At 43.8% G+C, this 14,076-nt stretch overlaps 1 non-coding gene across 1 annotated transcript; it reads left to right on the forward strand.

Annotated features, from left to right (window-relative positions):
• Positions 1 to 9,477: 9,477 nt before the first annotated feature.
• trnal-uag (transfer RNA leucine (anticodon UAG)) lies at positions 9,478 to 9,559 on the forward strand. Its single transcript has one exon. It is a non-coding gene; the product is annotated as a tRNA-Leu (tRNA).
• The last annotated feature ends 4,517 nt before the right edge of the window (positions 9,560 to 14,076 follow it).

A 14,076-nucleotide genomic window follows, 5' to 3' on the forward strand; every position in this document is an offset into this window, starting at 1 on the left:
GTCAATAGGAAGAAAGTGCATTCCATCAACACGCAGGTTGTTTTTGATGCAAATTTTAACATAGCCTACTGGATGTTGTTGCAAAGTGGCCTGGATCTTCAGCTACCCATGATTCGCGCATTTTAATAGTGAGCGGTCTGAGGCAGCTTTTTGAGATGTACCAGTTGGGTGTCACTTGCTGGGTGACAGTGACTATCCATGCAAGACGTGGCTCTAGACACCCTACCTCAATCCACAACCGGGAGCACAGTTAAATGTAAGTGATTACGCAGATTACGCTTAGTCCTATGCGTAAAACACATCGTATTGGCTCTTTGCGAGCACACAAACATACACGAAATGTTGTGGAGAGAGGAATTGGGCAGATGAAACGTCGGTTTCATGTCCTCCACGGCGAAATACGCCTCACCCCAGAGAGGGCAAGCACAGTAATCACTGTATGTGCCATTCTACACAACCTCTGCAAGCGGAGGAACATTCCACAGCCAGACGACGATGATGATGATGATGATGATGATGGCGATCAACATTACAAGGAATTTGGCCGTGTGGAACCGAGTGGACAGGCATTTAGGGATCACTTTGAAAACACATTTTAGGTAAACACCTTGGCACAAATCAGTCAACACTTGGGTAGTTCGTAACATTTATTTTCTTTTACGTATTTTTATTGTTTGCTTTCTCTCTCTCTTGAACGTGCAGGCTACAACGTCCTTATTGTGGTCTGCACAAAATTGTCATCATGCGTGTATTCTGCTAACTGCACTATAACTACTTAATAGGAATTCATTTCTAGCCTGGGCTATTTCCTTGTTTTTCGGTGATTCAGTGGGCTCGTCTGAACAACCAATCACCGAACTGACAGCTTCTAAACTCGTGCACGAGAATTGACGTAATCCATAGCAACGGCGCGTCACTCTTAGTTCACTCTTTGTGATTTATCCTTAGTAAGAGTAGGTCTCAGCGGCTTTGTGAATAACTTTTAAGAAAAAACTCCTACGTAAAATGTTTTAGCGCGAGTTAGGAGCACTCCTAGCGGTAAGATAAAATGCTTTGTGAATACGGCCCCAGGTCAAGCATCAGCCCATACCATTAACCTTTGTTAAGTGAAAAAAATCAACTGTGTTTCCAAGAGTAGATTTGATAGAACTGCTCTGTCATTTCCCGTCCAACCAATTAATTCCGTTGACTTGAGTACGGAGTGTCTGGAAGAAGAGCTAGCTGGCTAAAGTGCTTTCTAGGAATTGGAAGTATTTAGGAGCTTAGATATGATCCATTTCACCTTGTCTTACGATCATAACTCGGAAATAGTTTTTTTCTTAAAAGCCATATTTTGCTATCTTTTTTTACCAATTAACATTTAAGGGGGCCACAGGGAGAGGAAAGCCTGTTCTTAAGGGGGGCTCCCCCCTTTTCCCCTTTTCCAGAACCCAGGAGAATTCATACGCTCAGAGATAAGGTTAAGGGTTGAAAGGAGATGATTCAGGTGGGACTGAAAGGGAGGGGGCCCTAGAATTTAAATCATGTTATTTATCAGTGGGGAATGAAATACGGCTACTTTCTATCAACATTTGAAGACATCGATGTGTAGGTGAATTAACGCACAGGTTTTTTTTGGGTGTATTACTTTTTTTTCAAGACACATGTGATTTGGCACATAGGTCTCTGTGGCGCAATTGGTTAGCGCGTTCGACTGTTAATCGAAAGGTTGGTGGTTCAAGCCCACCCAGGGACGAGCTGATATTTACTGAACACCAGGTCAAGCATCAGCCCACACCATAAACCTTTGTTAAGTGAAAAAAATCAACTGTGTTTCCAAGAGTAGATTTGATAGAACTGCTCTGTCATTTCCCGTCCAACCAATTACTTCCGTTGACTTGAGAACGGAGTGTCTGGAAGAAGAGCTAGCTGGCTAAAGTGCTTTCTAGGAATTGGAAATATTTAGGAGCTTAGATATGATCCATTTCACCTTGTCTTACGATCATAACATGGAAATAGTTTTTTTCTTAAAAGCCATATTTTGCTATCTTTTTTTACCAATTAACATTTAAGGGGGCCACAGGGAGAGGAAAGCCTGTTCTTAAGGGGGGCTCCCCCCTTTTCCCCTTTTCCAGAACCCAGGAGAATTCATACGCTCAGAGATAAGGTTAAGGGTTGAAAGGAGATGATTCAGGTGGGACTGAAAGGGAGGGGGCCCTAGAGTTTAAATCATGTTAATTATCAGTGGGGAATGAAAGACGGCTACTTTCTATCAACATTTGAAGACATCAATGTGTAGGTGAATTAACGCACAGGTTTTTTTTGGGTGTAATACTTTTTTTTCAAGACACATGTGATTTCATACATAGGTCTCTGTGGCGCAATTGGTTAGCGCGTTCGACTGTTAATCGAAAGGTTGGTGGTTCAAGCCCACCCAGGGACGAGCTGATATTTACAGAAAGCCAGGTCAAGCATCAGCCCACACCATAAACCTTTGTTAAGTGAAAAAAATCAAATCTACTCGGTTTCCTAGAGTAGATTTGATAGAACTGCTCTGTCATTCCCCGTCCAACCAATTAATTCCGTTGACTTGAGTACGGAGTGTCTGGAAGCAACCCAGTCGCCAAGAAAAAACGTTGACGGTGTACGTTTTCATGAACACTGGATACGTAGCATTTCAACGTAAAAAATAGAGTGTTATACCTACAGTATCCACGCGTGCCGCTGTGGAGGCGGGTTTCGGGGTTTGGGTTTCACGGCTTTCGCGGCAAATTGTGGACAAGATTGTTTAGGGGGGGCGGGGAGGTAGACTGTTGTTGACCGGGGAGGGGGGGGGGGGGGGAGACACGTTTGTTGAGGGGGGGGGGGACGACACGTTTGTTGAGGGGGGGGAGACACGTTTTTAGGGGGGGGGCACGCTCGACAACGAGAGTTGGTTTTTATTGAACGCTCGACAACGAGAGTTGGTTTTTATTGAACGAGACTTCAACACGGAACAGCTGCACGAAACGATGGTCACGTCACTCTCGGTGACGGTGTCGACAACAATGAACACACGAACAATGTTAATAGAACAACACACAACCACATAACATCCCGAACCCATCAGCCCCACTTAATCCTAACAACAAAACAAGTTAACAAAAGCCCCATTTGTCAACTGACAACCCCAATTCCCAGAATCCCCCGCGGCTCCGGAACACGGCGTAGCTTATATTAATCTTTATTATCTGAATGGGAAATGCAATATTTTAGGACAGATACACCATTAAACGCGTTTCTAATGACATTTCTAGCGAGAAATGTACATTTTCCTTACATAGTCTTCAGTCAGTGAATGTGTATGATCTTTATTAATCTTTATTATCTGAATGGGAAATGCAATATTTTAGGACCGATTCACCGTTAAACGTGTTTCTAATAACATTTCTAGCGAGAAATATACTCTTTACTTGCATAATCTTCAGTCAGTGTCTGATCTTTAGTTTTATAGTTATTAGGATTTGATCGGCTCGCTCGCATGTTTCAACGACGTCAGGTTGTGGGCTGCTTTCGCGATAGCAGCTCAAGTGCTTCCTGCGTTTGTGTTATTAAACTGTTACTTTATGTAACTTTTAATGATATCATCTTATTAGAAACACGTATATCTGAGAGCCAACCCAGTCGCCAAAAGCATACGTTGACAGTGTACGTTTCGTGAACACTGGATTACGTCGCATTTCAACATAAAATAGCGTGTTATATACACACACACCCACAAGCACACACACGCACATGCACGCACAGACACACACAGACACACAGACACAGACACACTCACACACACACACACACACACACACACACACACACACACACACACACACACACACATGCACACGGTGCATTTCGCTGCTAAAACAACAACAAAAAAATATTCCCTCAAATATTATGACTAAAGAACCGTTTTCCAAAGAACGAAATGTAAACCAATGCATTCTGAATGGGAGTGTTTCTCCGATTTTTCCATGCTACACAGAACGAAATGTAAACCCATGCAAATAAAGACTTCATGGTCATAATAATTTAAATATCATTAATCTCCTGAGTGTGTTGGGTGGTATTCTGTTATACTGGTATTCTTTTTCAACGGGGCTGGTGCCGTCTCCTTTTGACCTTTTGACCCCAGACTTCTGGGGGAATAGCTGAATCAATTCATTAGTCAATCAGAAGCATGTAAATATCTTCCCGGTGGCGTAGGAGGACGAACAAGGTTTAATGGTAGTAATTAGCTGTCGAAATTGGAGGCCTTAATCAATAATGAGCAGCTATTGCTTCCCGATAAAAATTTGTGACAAATTACATGTTATTTAGCATCTACACGTTGAGATGAGTCCAATGACACCAAGCATGACACTCTAGCTAATGGTAACATGTATTTTACATGGTACACCTAGGTCTAGGACATGATCTCGGTGTAGCAAGAGGGCGAGCTTGATCTCATTGGACTCAGCTTAACGTGTAGATGCTAATTAACATGTAATTTGTCAAAAATCTCCATCGGGAAGCAAATCTATAGCTGGTCATTATTGATAAAGGCCTCCAATATTGACAGCTAATTACTACCCCGAAACATATTCAAATATGATCATGTGTGGCACTGTTGCAATCGTCTCGAAACGTAGATGACAAAGGACACCTTGTTTGCCCTGTTGCACGACCGGGAAGATATTTTCATACTTCTAATGGATTGATTCATATTTTAAGGTTCTCGGAGTGAGACTTTAAGCGGCTGCAGCAGAAGTGTTGAGACGAAAGATGATATCAAGGCATTAATAGAATATTCCCATTCACATTATGATTCTTCGTCATAACATCCGACCAAACATCCTTTACATTCACCGAGCGAAGATTATGAAAGTCCAGCCCCCCCTTCCTGCACTCGGGGTCCGACCGGGCCAAGTTTCGGTGCGGGGGTCCCAGTTAGGCCCTAGAATATGGTATTCAAATTTCAGGTCGGTAGGACCTTCCTATCTCAAAAACAGTTTTTCCACCACATTCTGAACCATGGTCTCGCAGGCTACACTTCTGAAGGGGCTTTGTCCAAATGACAGTCCATTTGGGAAATCTTTATTTCTATATGGGTTAGAACTACAAATCTTGGATATGTCGTTCTCGGGGCCCCGGGAAATGTGTGTAAACATTTTAGCATCACTAGCTATCTCGAAAAGGCCGGAAAAGGGGCGTGACCTCCAACAGTACAGTCAATGTACATAAGACAGAGGTTAGTTTCTAGGCCCCATTTTTTGCGGGATGGAGGTGTACATTTGTGGCTTAATGTGTGTAGACACAGCTGGCCTGTGGCCACGTCTTTGAAGTCTGGGGTCAAAAGGTCAAAAGGAGCCGGCACCACGCCACTTATGAGATAACAAAAAGTGAATCTGTATTTCTCTCATAACATTTTGTCATTATTGAAGAGAGGCCTGATTCTCAGATATGCATGTTGGACCGTTAGGGTATAGGTCTGGGAAGAACTTCAGGCCAAAATCTTGCAAGCGAGCCGCTGGGTGCAGGTCCAACGAGATGGAGCACTTGCTGAGTCATTTCCTGTAGGGCTGGAGCCACAGGTTGAAGCGTATGCGTCCTTTGAAACCCCCTTTGATATATAAGAGACCCCAAGGTACAGTTTACTTAAATGTTCTCGCCTCAGTCACCTATTGCATCACTTCCTTTAGGGCTTCGGCCTCCTAATTGATCATTGTAGTATAATTGAATGCCCTCTTTCATATTATATGATACTTCCACCTCTGGGACGTGGCAACAACTCTCCAAATCCATATGGGGAGGGGGGGGGGGATGCTTTTGGACAGTAGGGGTGTACACTAGACATAAATAGGAAGCAAACTCAGGAGAAGGAATGACCTCCCACAAATATTTATTGAATAAATAGTTTCAAATAACCGTGCCTTGTTAAATCAATGAACTTGGTGTTTTGCTTTCAAAAATAGGTTATAGAAGAAGTCTAAACTGCAGAAAATAAAAACATCCAAGCTGCCTTTTAAGGATACCTCGGAATATCTGTCTATTTTTTAACCGTCGGACCCCAGTTTACGACAAAAACAACACAATTTACGGCAGCTCCTTTGCCGCGTGGTTTTTAGAGCCATGTAAGGATTAGAGGGGGCGGTCGATAGCAACCACCATAGCAACCATGACGGTCAAGTGACTGGATGCAGCCCCGTTGAAAGAAATAGAATACCACCCAACACACTCAGGAGATTAATGATATTTAAATTATTATGACCATGAAGTCTTTATTTGCATGGGTTTACATTTCGTTCTGTGTAGCATGGAAAAATCGGAGAAACACTCCCATTCAGAATGCATTGGTTTACATTTCGTTCGTTGGAAAACGGTTCTTTAGTAATAATATTTGAGGGAATATTTTTTTGTTGTTGTTTTAGCAGCGAAATGCACCGTGTGCGTGTGTGCGCGTGTGTGTGTGTGTGCGTGTGCGTGTGTGTGCGTGCGTGTGTGTGTGTGTGTATAACACACTATTTTATGTTGAAATGCGACGTAATCCAGTGTTCACGAAACGTACACTGTCAACGTATGCTTTTGGCGACTGGGTTGGCTCTCAGATATACGTGTTTCTAACAAGATGATATCATTAAAAGTTACATAAAGTAACAGTTTAATAACACAAACGCAGGAAGCACGTGAGCTGCTAGTTTAGCGAAAGCAGCCTAACAACCTGACGTCGTTGAAACATGCGAGCGAGCCGATCAAATCCTAATAACTATAAAACTAAAGATCAGACACAATCACTGACTGAAGATTATGCAAGTAAAAAGTATATTTTATTAAATGTTATTAGAAACACGTTTAACGGTGAATCGGTCCTAAAATATTGCATTTCCCATTCAGATAATAAAGATTAACTAGAACTGCAAGCAGTTATGCAGGGGTCCAAGAAGTGTGCATTTCGCCGGCACAACGCGAAGCATGTGTTCAAAACAAATGGGCACGACGTGTGCCAAAAGTTGCAGCTGACTCCAGTGAATCTGTGGATATAAAGGTTTTGACTGTGGGAGGTTCGGTGTGGGAGTTATAGCCCAAAACGCGTTTTCAGAACATTCCATTGGCAAATTAAGAGACATACAATGTCTTAGTTTTTTGGCGCCGCCTTGTGGCGAAATTTCCGAAGACAATTTTCCTTTGCCAAATAACTCCCGCCCACATTAATAATTCTTGGCCATATTTTTTATATAGACTCGGGTTTGCCCTTTGATGGTTCCCCTATAGTTTGAAGAACATTCCTTTGGCCAATTAGAAGATATACAATTTCCTTGTTTATTGCACCCCCTAATGGCTAAATATTCCGAATTATTTATCGAACGCTATTAAGGATAGCACCGACATGTGACTAAAATTTGGACTTGATCCGATGTCTAATTTTGGTATTTTTTGAATTTTTGCGTTTCGACGTAAAACTTAGCTAATAAACCAATATTCAAAACGCTACCGTTTCGTCGTCGAAGGTCGGATCAAAAAAGTGTTCACTAATTTCTTTGCGTGTGCATTTAAAGATGTCGTGTGCAAAGTTTGGTGTCGATTGGTCAAGAAATGTGGGAGGAGTTGGGAAAAGGCAGTTTAGCGTTTTTTGCGATTTTGCGGAAAAAAATTATGGACGCAAATTGGCGTGGCCTATGCCAAAAGATGCAGCAGACTCCAGTGAATATGTGTTTTTGACTGTGGGAGGTTCGGTGTGGGAGTTATAGCCCCAAACGCGTATTCCTTGGTATAGCGCCACCTAGTGACCGGCGTGTCTGGATTTTGTCGTCTGCGTTGTCCGAAGAGATCTGGATCTAGTCATGCAATTGGCGTGTCGTCACCATTTACGGTTTGGGCTGTGGAGTCACTTTTAGGGAGGTAAGAATAATAAAAAAAAAAAAAATCCTTACAAAAACAATAGGGATCCAACCTGTTGGCTTGGACCCCTAATAAAGATCATACACATTCACTGACTGAAGATTATGTAAGGAAAATGTACATTTCTCGCTAGAAATGTCATTAGAAACGCGTTTAATGGTGTATCTGTCCTAAAATATTGCATTTCCCATTCAGATAATAAAGATTAATATAAGCTACGCCGTGTTCCGGAGCCGCGGGGGATTCTGGGAATTGGGGTTGTCAGTTGACAAATGGGGCTTTTGTTAACTTGTTTTGTTGTTAGGATTAAGTGGGGTTAATGGGTTCGGGATGTTATGTGGTTGTGTGTTGTTCTATTAACATTGTTCGTGTGTTCATTGTTGTCGACACCGTCACCGAGTGACGTGACCATCGTTTCGTGCAGCTGTTCCGTGTTGAAGTCTCGTTCAATAAAAACCAACTCTCGTTGTCGAGCGTTCAATAAAAACCAACTCTCGTTGTCGAGCGTGCCCCCCCCCCCCTACAAACTAGTGGTGGATTCAATGATTCGTTTCCGTGACCCAGTTCGCGTGATTCAGTTCGCCACGAGGAGTCGTTCGCGAATCGTTCGTTCAGTCGAGTTTCCGGTAGCACTAACTCCACTGAGTCTGACTGACTCAGCTGAGAACCGTGCAATGGGGTCCATTCCATGATGCGATTTACCGCTACCGGAAACCAGGCTGAACGAACATACGATTCCTGAACGACTCCTCCTAGTTCAGTCGAGTTTCCGGTGAATCGATTCACCGGAAACTCGACTGAACTTGGAGTCGTCGTTCGTGATTCAGCCTAGTTTCCGGTAACGGTGAATCGCATCATGGAATGCACACCATTGCACGGTTCTCAGTTGAGTCAGTCAGACTCAGTGGAGTTAGTGCTACCGGAAACTCGTTCGTTCGTTCAGTCGAGTCTCCGGTGAATCGAATGGTGAACGAGACGACCGAACGAACGAGAGAGACGAACCGGTTCAGTTCGTTCGTCCTAAAGACTCGGTCATTCGAACCGGTCCGCGAACGAACGAGCCAACACTACTACAAACGTGTCTCCCCCCCCCCCCCTCAACAAACGTGTCGCCCCCCCCCCCCCCCCCCCCCACCTTCAACTAACGTGTTCCCCCCCCCCCCCCCCCCCCTACAATCGTGTCGTCCCCCCCCCCCCTCAACAAACGTGTCTCCCCCCCCCCCCCCCTCCCCGTTCAACAACAGTCTACCTCCCCCCCCCCCCCTAAACAATCGTGTCTACAATTTGCCGCGAAAGCCGTGAAACCCAAACCCCGAAACCCGCCTCCACAGCGGCACGCGTGGATACTGTAGGTATAACACGCTATTTTTTACGTTGAAATGCTACGTATCCAGTGTTCATGGAAACGTACACCGTCAACGTTTTTTCTTGGCGACTGGGTTGTGTGATATAGTGCTGCCGAGTTTTCCAAGGTGCTGGATCAATGCTCCTGTTCGAGGAGACGTTGTTTCAAATCCTTGCAAAGGCATTCAACCCTTTGCATTGCAGCATCATTTTGAAAGGCCATTAAGAATGTTCAAGTTTTGTGGTAGTGTGGCCGAGCGGTCTAAGGCGCTGGATTTAGGATCCAGTCTCATTGGAGGCGTGGGTTCAAATCCAATCACTGCCAGTACATGAACTGTGTTCAAGGAGTATTTTGAAATGCTTTTCTCAGGTTGGTTTTGTTGATCTTTCATACACACTAACGCAATTGGCAGTTAATTATGCCAAAGAGAATTAATTTGAGATCACGAGCACAAGTTGAATAGTGTGAAAGTGTGAAAAATATATACTCCTTAATGCATTTCAGTAGGGATTTCCGATATTGGCTTTTTTGCCGATATCCGATATGCGATATTGTCCAACACTGGCCATTTCATCCACAACTTTCAGCAGCATATTCCGTGCTTCCTCCTTCTTATCCGGGTCGAAATAACGGTCTTTGTAGCGAGCATCAACCATGGTTGCAATTGCATAAAGAGGTTCAGTTTGCACACCATCAAAGTGTTTACTGACAGCTTCGAATAGAGCATGTTTGGCTGTTTGCACACCTTTGTCTGATTCATCCGTCTTGGCAAGCAGCCGTGTCAGGGACACCACACCAGGGATGACATCTGCAGCAGTGGCCTCTGCAGCGCTGATGTCCCTGGTTAGCTGCTCAAAGGGTTCCAGGAGGGTGATCATCTTCTCCATAATCCCCCACTGGCTTGCTGTCAATGTTGTGGGGAGTTCATAATCAGCAGCATATGCACTCAAAGCCCTCTTTTGTTCCACCAAGCTCTGCATCATATAATAGGTGGAATTCCACCTGGTGGACACGTCTTGTTGCAGCTTTTTCACGGGCATATTGAGTTCTTTTTGTATGTCTTCAAAACGACTGCACGCAAGTGGTGAGTGCTTGAAGTGTCCTACCACTCGCCTCCCAACAGCCAGGGCATCTGCAATACTGCGCTGAGACAGGGCACCTCCATTCACTGCGAGCTGTAAGGTATGTGCCATGCAGGGCAAACTTGGGACACCAAACTCCGCCGTAGCTTTAGCCATGTTCCGTGCGTTGTCTCTGACCACTACGTGCGCATTCTCCTTGGGGATTTTCCACGTCTCGAACATCCCTTCAAACGCAGATGCGATTGCTTCTGCCGTATGAGACCCGCGGCACTCTTGGGAGTGAAGCACAGCCTTTTTCAGCACAAAGTCTTTATCTAGCCATTGAGCAGTCAAGCTCAACATGCTAACCTGGCTAACGCTTGAAGACCAGATATCTTTTGTGAAGCTAATGGATACAGCATCAACAATTAGCTTCTCGACGTGGCTGTAAACAGCACTGTACAACTCGGGTAGGCAAACATCTGTTAAATACCTGCGGTTGGGCATGGCAAAGCGTGGCTCGAGGAACTCAACAAGTTTGGTGAATCCGGCGTCTTGTACGATTGAAAAGGGCTGGTTATCCAGTGCAATACACTCAATGATTTTCCGATTTATGGCTTTTGCCCTGGGGTAGTCCTTGGCGTATTTCTGTTTTTTCTCGGTGGACTCTTTGAGCGTCAACTGAGTCCTTGTTTTCGGTGCCGCCGCCTGTCCCTTTTGTTTCTTCTCATTGCTTTGCAGCACAAATGCCGCGTAACTCTCTGAATGATTCAGCCTGAGGTGGTTGATTAAATTGGAAGTGTTGAAGGAAGAAGTTTTGGTTCCGCCTCGCATAACTGATGCTTTGCAGTCATTGCAAATCGCAAGTTTAACGTCCGAAGGAGACACTTGAAAATAATTCCAAACCGCAGACATAGTGTTGAAACAGAGCGAGCAAGCTTGTAGCCATCCACGCTTGTTTGTTTGTAAGGTTCAAGACGCAGCTTGATGAGGTCATCATCTGTGCGCCGGTAAACGCTTCAGGAGCGCATAAGAACTATTTGGGTGTGACGCAAGCATTATTTTATCGGTTTTAAGGCAAAAAAAATCCGATACCGATATTGACAGATATTACATTTTTATGCTAATATCGGGCCGATAATATCGGTGGGCCGATAATATCGGACATCTCTACATTTCAGTAATGACATGCCCTGTTGAATGTGCCGAAAGATATATTCCAACACATTATATTCCCAATAAAGCAGGTTTGTGCGTTAATGGCAACTAAGAACAAAGACAAAAATATTCACTAGCTTTTCCAGAGAACACCTGGATTATGGGATATCAAATGGAATCCTGAAGCATTTCACGAAATGTCAGCTCAATCTTTCAAGGTAGTGCACAACATTTAGCAAAGAACCGAGGGCTCATCCGGGATTTGAACCCGGGACCTCTCGCACCCCCAGAGAGAATCATACCCCTAGACCATCGAGCCACATCAACATAATTTGATATGTCAATTTTTGAAAATTCTCAAATGATTAGCAGGGGTGCAAGCGTTTAAGAACAATTGTATAATTCCAATTTATTGCCTTCAAATTACAACATTCATTCTTCCTTTGGACTGCATTAAAGTCCTACTTTGTAATTCAAAAATAGTTACAAATGTCCTGTGATATAGTGCTGCCGAGTTTTCCAAGGTGCTGGATCAATGCTCCAGTTCGAGGAGACGTTGTTTCAAATCCTTGCAAGGGCATTCAACCCTTTGCATTGCAGCATCATTTTGAAAGGCCATTAAGAATGGTAGAGTTTTGTGGTAGTGTGGCCGAGCAGTCTATGGCGCTGGTTCAAGGCTCCAGTCTCTTAGGTGGCGTGGATTCAAATCCCACTACTGCCAGTATAGGAACTGTGTTCAAGGAGTATTTTGAAATGCGTTTCTCAAAGGCAATACTGTTGAACGGCAATTTCTCAGTTACATGCTTCGAATCCCCTCAAAAAAGCGACAATATTCGTTGAACACCTACACAAGGACTCACTTTGTGGATCTTTCATTCACACTAACGCAATTGGCAGTTAATTATGCCAAAGAGAATCAATTTGAGATCACGAGCACAAGTTGAATAGTGTGAAAGTGTGAAAAATATATACTCCTTAATGCATTTCAGTAATGACATGCCCTGTTGTATGTGCCTCAAGATATATTCCAATACATTCTATTCCCAATAAAACAGGTTTGTGCGTTGATGGCAACTAAGAACGAAGACAAAAATATTCGCTAGCTTTTCGAGAAAACAGCTGGATTATGGGATATCAAATGGAATCCTGAAGCATTTCACGAAATAACAGCTCAATCTTTCAAGGCTGTGCACAACAGTGAGCAAAGAACCGAGGGCTCGTCCAGGATTTGAACCCGTGACCTCTCGCACCCTAAGCGAGAATCAAACCCCTAGACCGGGGGTCGGCAATAGGCGGGCCGCGGTCCGGGTCCGGACCTAACTGACGTCCTCTCCGGACCGAGACACAATTGCAACAATAATATTAATAATGCGATTTTTTTTTATATACCGTATTGGTCCGAATATAAGACTGCCTTTTTTACAATCGAAATAGGTCCGAAAAAGTCGGGTCGTCTTATATTCGGGGTCTAGTATTCAGAGCGCAGTTTCTCTTCTTCGCCTCTCCCTTTAAATGTCAATACACATTCGCGGCCGCAGGTTGCGCCAGAAATTGGTTCCGGGAAGAAGTAGTCCAGCGTCCTTAACAACCAGACCGTTACCGGTGTTTAAAGACAGGCTGACCATTAGAGACAAGTGGCTCAAAAGTGGGTCAGGTCAATCAACAACAGCGGAGGAGCTATGATGCCAATTTTAAAATAATGGTCGTCAATAAGGCAGAGTCAAGTAACAACTGCCAAGCTGCCAAGATGTTTGGGGTCATGGAGTGTAACGTAAGAAGATGGCGAGCACCAAAATAACGTCTCAAAGACGTCAACAGTCAGCGCAAATCCTACCGTGGTCCTCAAAGTGGCCGTTTCAGTGAGGTTGACCGGAGAGTTTTTGAAAACGTCAGAGAAAACGCGCTTTGGGCGGAGCCGGTGGAAGCGGAGCAGCTGGGGAGCGATGACAGCGAGAGCAAACACAGCGGGGCAGAGGACGTGTGTGATAGACAGAGATCGGAGGAGAAGTTTGGCGAATTTTGGTTAAGTTTAGTTAAATATGTGGCCTGTATTTTTCTCTGTTATTTAAAAATGTTCCCAATGTTGCTTGATATTAATTTTGAATCATACTGTACATATTTTGCCTTGAAAGTGCCGTGGCCTTTACTGGCATTATTATTATTGTCATTGATATAACAAGTGTTTAATTCACTGTTCTTTGTTCTGCAAATCTGGTCTGCAAATCTTTTTTTCTAAATGTTTGCGTTGAAAAACGGGGGTCGTCTTATAATCAGGGTCGTCTTATATTCGGACCAATACGGGTATATATAATTTTGACCAAGAGATTTTAACAACTAATGTTTGGGTGACTTTTATAAACCCGTTAAATACATTAAATTAACTATAACTTTATGGTAGGCTATGTTTTTGTTTAAACCTTATAATGCCAGTAGCCAATCAGATGATAGCCTGCCCTACGAGCTGTGCGACTGGTGCACGCAAGCGCGGCAAAATTGACAGAAGAAAAGAGTGCCTTCAGTGAGAGAGAAAGCTTCATTGCAGTTCAAGAGAAAGATGGCGTGCTCTAAGAAGAGAAAGGTAGATTGTGAGAACAGAGCTATTAAAGAGGAGTGTTCATTCTG

Source organism: Gadus macrocephalus, chromosome 5 (genome assembly GCF_031168955.1).
Source record: "Gadus macrocephalus chromosome 5, ASM3116895v1".
In the NCBI taxonomy this organism is placed as follows: Eukaryota; Metazoa; Chordata; class Actinopteri; order Gadiformes; family Gadidae; genus Gadus; species Gadus macrocephalus.